This window comes from Elephas maximus, chromosome 11 (genome assembly GCF_024166365.1).
Source record: "Elephas maximus indicus isolate mEleMax1 chromosome 11, mEleMax1 primary haplotype, whole genome shotgun sequence".
NCBI classification, from domain to species: domain Eukaryota; kingdom Metazoa; phylum Chordata; class Mammalia; order Proboscidea; family Elephantidae; genus Elephas; species Elephas maximus.
In genome coordinates, this window is record NC_064829.1 from 9882549 (window position 1) to 9888548 (window position 6000).

A 6000-nucleotide genomic window follows, 5' to 3' on the forward strand; every position below is an offset into this window, starting at 1 on the left:
AAACACAGGGGCAATGCTGTTGGGCCTAGCTTTTTACAATAGGTTAATATAATAACAAAAGCACAAAGAGCAAAAGACAAAATCAATAAATGGGACCTCATAAAAATTAAAAACTTTTGTTCATTAAAAGACTTTACCAAAAAAGTGAAAAGACAACCTGGGAGAATATTTTTGGAAATCATTTATCTGATAAGAATCTATGAACCAAAATTTATATAAACTTCAATAACTTAACAACAAAAAGACAACCTAATCATAAAATGGACAAAGGACTTGAATAGACCGGTCACCAAAGAGGACATTCAAATAGCCATGAAACACACGAAAAGATGCTCCACGTCATTAGCCGTTAATGCAAATTAAAGTTATGATGAGGTACTATTTCAATCCCACTAGGGTGGCTAAGATTAAAATGAACAAAAAAAAAACTAGAAAATGACAAACATTGACGGGGATGGGGGAAACTGGAACCTTTTTCAATTGCTGGTGGAAATGCAAAATGATACAGCTGTTGTGGAAAACAGTGTGGCAGTTCCTCAAAAACCTAAAAAGAGAACTACCATTAAAAAACAAAAACAAAAAACCCCGGTGCTCTCGAGTAAATTCCGACCCATGTTATTGTTAGGTGCCGTTGAGTCTGTTCCGATTCATAGCAACCCTATGCACAACAGAAACACTGCCCGGTCCTACTCCATCCTCACAATTGTTGCTGTGCTTGAGCCCATTGTTGCAGCCATTGTCTCCATCCTCTTTTTCGCTGACCCTCTACTTTATCAAGCGTGATGTCCTTCTCCAGGGACTGGTCCCTCCAGATAACGTGTCCAAAGTATCTGAGACATAATCTCGCCATCCTTGCTTCTAATGAGCATTCTGGTTGTACTTCTTCCAAGACAGATTTGTTAGTTCTTTTGGCAGGCCACGGTATATCTAATATTCTTTTCCAACACCACAATTCAAAGGTGTCAGTTCTTCTTCGGTCTTCCTCATTCATTGTCCAGCTTTTGCACGCATATGAGGTGATTGAAAACACCATGGCTTGGGTCAGTTGCACCTTAGTTTTCAAGGTGACGTTTTTGCTTTTCAACACTTTAAAGAAGTCTTTTACAGCTGATTTGCCAAATGCAGTGCATCTCTTGATTTCTTGACTGCTGCTTCCGTGAGTGTTGATTGCAGATTCAAGTAAAATGAAATCCTTGGCAACCTCGATCTTTTCTCCAACTCATGATGACCCTATATGACAGAGTAGAGCTGCCCCATAAGGTTACCAAGGAGCAGCTGGTGGATTCAAACTGCCGACTTTCGGTTAGCAGCCATAGCTCTTTACCACTGCACCACCAGGGCTCCGTATGACCCAGAGATTCCACGCCTAGGTATATACCCCAAAGACTTGAAAGCAGTGACTCAAACAAAGACTTGTACACCAATGTTCATTGCAGCACTATTCACAATAGCCAAAATTGGTAACAACCTAAATGCCCATTAATGGATAAATGGATAAACAAAATGTGGTACATACATACATCGGAATACTACTCAGCCAGTAAGAGAAATGAAGTTGTGATACATGCTGCAATGTGGATGGAGCTTGAAGAAATTATGTTGAGTGAAATAAGTCAATCACAAAAATGTCAAATATTGAATGACCTCTTGTAATACAGTAGTAGTTGCACTGGATTTGTCTAGATTTCTTAGGAATAAGAAGCAGGATCAGCCCAAAGCTGATTTCTCTGAGGTGGAGGTCAGACACACTTACACTCTCCAGCCTTTTTATCAATTCTGACACCAGCTGTCCTCCCCGTGGTACTCTCTACTTCTCTGCTGGATTCGGTAATTCGTTACTATGGCCATACACAGCGCACAAACTCTACTTACTGTTGAGTGATTTATTAAGGAAGTAACAGGGTACCACTTGAGACCAGGATCAACAGGCTATAACTCAGGATCAGGATCAAGAATCATTTAGCCAAAATCTGGAAGACTCCCCTGAAGTAGAGAACACATCCCTCCCATCTTCAGCAAAGGATGGCTCTTTTAGCTCCTCTTGACCATGCAAGCAAGCAGGCCCTTCTCTTTGTAGTGCACTCCCCCTCTTGGCTATGCAGGCTTACTCTCAGCCCCCTCAGGATAGGCCTTCTATTGGCCATGTACGTCCCCTCTCAGCCTTTCAGTCTTCTCTGCCTTCAGCCTCCCTGATGTCAGCCTCCCCACTGCTAACCGGCTCAGCTCACAGCCAGTGTAGCAGCTTTGTTCGCCTTCTTAGCTGCATTCCTAGCCGCAGGTTTCTGCTGTCATCACCAGTTCTGCCACAGGGCCCCTTCTAGGCATGTTGCCACTGGCTCTGCTGTACGGCCTGTCCAGGACCCTCTCTGTCTTCAGTGTAACAGCCTGGGTTACAATTCTTTTAGGAGGTTCCTCACCTCTTCTTACTCTGCTTCTCCCTTCTTGCTTTTCTTGCCTTTTTTCTCTCCTTTCTAAAACCTGTGTGGGGTTGGTTGCTTCTGTAAGCAAACCCCTTGTTAATTTCAAGGTATGGCCCTCCCAGTAGGGCCACAAAGAGACCAATCCCCTCGGTGGACCACAATCACTTCATTTGCATAGTCTATAGTCACCTCATTTGCAAAGTATATTGACCAATCTCTGCAAGATGTGTACTGATCACAGGGCAGGCTGCAGCCCCGGGACCAGACAGAAAGTATCAAACCATCAAGTTGATTACAGCTTGCCCAGGAAATGTTGATCAACCTGAACAAAAGTAACAACCCTCTGGGGTAGAAAACTAGGCCAAAGGTAACTCCTCAGGGTATAGGGGAAAAAAAATCTCTCAAGCTGTTTTTTCCAAAGAACCTAGGCAAAAGGCCACATAAAGGAACTCATTTCACCACACTTCGTTATATGAAACGACAAGAAAAGGAAAATGTATAGAGACAAAGTTTATTAGTGGTTAGCAGGCATGGGAGGAAGGAGGAAAGGAGGAGTTATTTATGTATACTGAGTTTCAGTTTACTGTGATGGAAAAATCATATTGGTTAAGGGTAAGGTTGCACAGCTGATTAATGTAATTGCTGTCAATAGGTTGTATACCTTTAATTGGCAAAAAGTTGTATGATAGATATATTTACAAAAATGACAAAAAATAAATTAATAAAAACAGTAGCTGCTGAAGCTCCTTACGTAAAGCCAAACACGTTTTGGAATTTGGTTCGTTGTTTGGAGGTTTATGGTCATGGTTTCATGTTTAGTGCTTCTGTTCTACTTCCTAGTTTGATGCATAGTGCCTGGGGTCTTAAAAGCTTGCAAAGGGCCATCCAAGGCTCAACAATTTGTCTCTCTTCACCTGGAGCAACAGAGGAAGGACAGTCAGGAATAGGAGGAGGAAATGGAATGTGTGGTTAATGACCTCCATGCCTCCTTTGCCACGAGACCAGAAGAACTGGATGATGCCCAGCTCTTATTACTGAACAACGATTTCATAGGAGAATCCTAATCTTCTATGAAAAGGGGGAAAATATAGGACAGAATTTCAAATTCTCATGGCCTCTAGACTTTCTGTAGCCATGGAAGGTGGATGAGCCCCTGAAACTTGTCCTGAGATGATCCTTAAACCTTAAACCAAAAATATCCCCTGAAATCTTCTTAAACCAAGTAGTAGTGTTACAGGGCAGGGCTTTCCAGCTCGGCACTAAGCCCTGCCTAGGTTCTTACCTTCTTCTGACCAAGAATGACCAGGAGAGGCTCAGAGATTCCACATGAACAAAGGTTTATTAGGCACAGAGTAAAAGGCTCCCGAGGGAGAGAGGGAAAGGAGTTTCCACCTATGCTAGCCTCCAGTCTCTCACTGGACAAAGGATTCCCTAGGGCTTATAAAACTTTTTAGGTGGGAAAAAGGCGTTATTTTTATTCATTAGGTGGGTGATTTCCAGGAGAAGGGGAGGGATTATGAAAATTAAATGCGTGAGCAGTTAGAACTCAAGATGAACTTCCTCGCAGAGCTTGCTGGAAACAAGATGGAGTCTGTCACAAAGGCTGCCGGGAGGTCAAACAAGACTTATTTTGGGATGTTGTGCTTGTGTGATGCCTCTGGATCTTGGTTTGAACTCTGGCGATGGGTCCCTATTCATGTTCATCTAATGTGGAAGGTCATTCATGGTCCACGCTGATCTTTACTGCGGATGCTCTGTACCTGGTGCAGCTTTGAAAAACAACTCAGAAGGATTATCAGTAATTTATAGTTGGTCAAGCACACAGGGCCTTGAAATGTAGCCCCTTATCTTGTCTAAGCGCCTAGTTCATTAATCACAAGTAGTTTTCAGGTACCAGCAGCAAAAGTTATATGGTGGTCTGCACTTAGGTTGAGATTCAGAGACTATTTAACTAAAGCTGGTCAAGCACACAGCGCCTTGAAATGCAGCCTTTATTTAATTCAGCCAGCCGGATCTCTTCTCTGTCTCAGTAGCTTAGCTGAACTAGTAAAGCATGTCTCTTGAACTTTGTGCTCTTTTAAGGTCTATCTGTATGGGATCAAATTGATAACAGCAACTTGAAAGATTATGTTGGAAACTTAAGGGGCAGTGAGGTTATGTTAATTGGGAAGGAACAACTTTGAATAAGAGAGTGAGAATGGTTGCACAACCTGAAGAATGTAATCAATGTCACTGAGTTGTACATGTCGAAATTGTTGAATTGGTGTATGTTCTGCTGTGTATATTCTCTACAACCACAAAAATAAAATAAATTATTAATTACATAAATATATATATATAAGATCTAGCGAAAAAGATGGACAGCATATATGAACAGATGGAGAGTTGCAGCTGAGACAGAAACTATAAAAAACAAGGAAAAATGATATGATCACTTACATATTTTAGAAAGATGACAGTGACAGCATAGATAACATGCAGGCAGCTAGGGAATTACAGGTAGTCCCTGACCTATGATGGGGCCTGTTCTGACGACTCCATTGTACGTAAGTTCTAACTTAAGTCAAATAGCTCATTTTTTAAGAAAAGTTTTTATTATTATTGCCTTTTAGTATCAGTATCTTTATAAATCCGATCTTTGTCTTTGGAGGGTTGGAAACATTACATATATACTTCTGTATAATTTTATATATATACGTATATATAATTTTATTGGGCTTTGAATGAAAGTTTACCGTTCAAGTCAGTTTCTCATACAAAAATTTATACACACATTGTTATGTGACCCCAGTTGCTCTCCCTATAATGTGACAGCCCACTCCTTTCCACCCTGATTTCCCATGTACATTCAACCGGCTTCTGTCCTTTTCTGCCTTCTCATCTTGACTCTGGACAGGAGCTGCCCATTTAGTCTCACATGTCTACTTGAGCTAAGAAGCACTCTCTTCCCTAGTATCATCTTATGTCTTATAGTTAAGCCTAATCTTTGTCTGAAGAGTTGGCTTCAGGAGTAGTTTCAGTTCTGGGCTAAGAGAGAGTCCAGGGGCCATGTCTCCTGGGCTCCCTCCAGTCTCAGTCAGACCATTAAGTCTGGTCTTTTTACTAGAATTTGAGTTCTGCATCCCAGTTTTCTCCTGCTCTGTCAGGGACTCTCTGTTGTGTTCCCTGTTCCCTGGTAGTAGCCGGGCGCCATCTAGTTCTTCTGTTCTCAGGCCGATGGAGTCTCTGGTTTATATGGCACTTTCTGTCTCTGGGGCTAATATTTTCCTTGTGTCTTTGGTGTTCTTCATTCTCCTTTGCTCCAGGCGGGTTGGAACCAACTGATGCATCTTAGATGGCAGCTCGCCAGCTTTTAAGACCCCAGATGCCACTCACCAAAGTGGGATGCAGAACATTTTCTTAATAAACTTTGTTATGCCAATTGACCTAGAAGTCCCCTGAAACCATGGTCCCCAGGCCCCCGTCCCTGCTACTTTGTCCCTTAAAGTGTTTGGTTGTATTCAGGAAATTCCTCAGTTTTTGGTTTAGTCCGGTTGTGCTGACTCCCCCTGTATTGTGTGTTGTCCTTCTCTTCACCTAA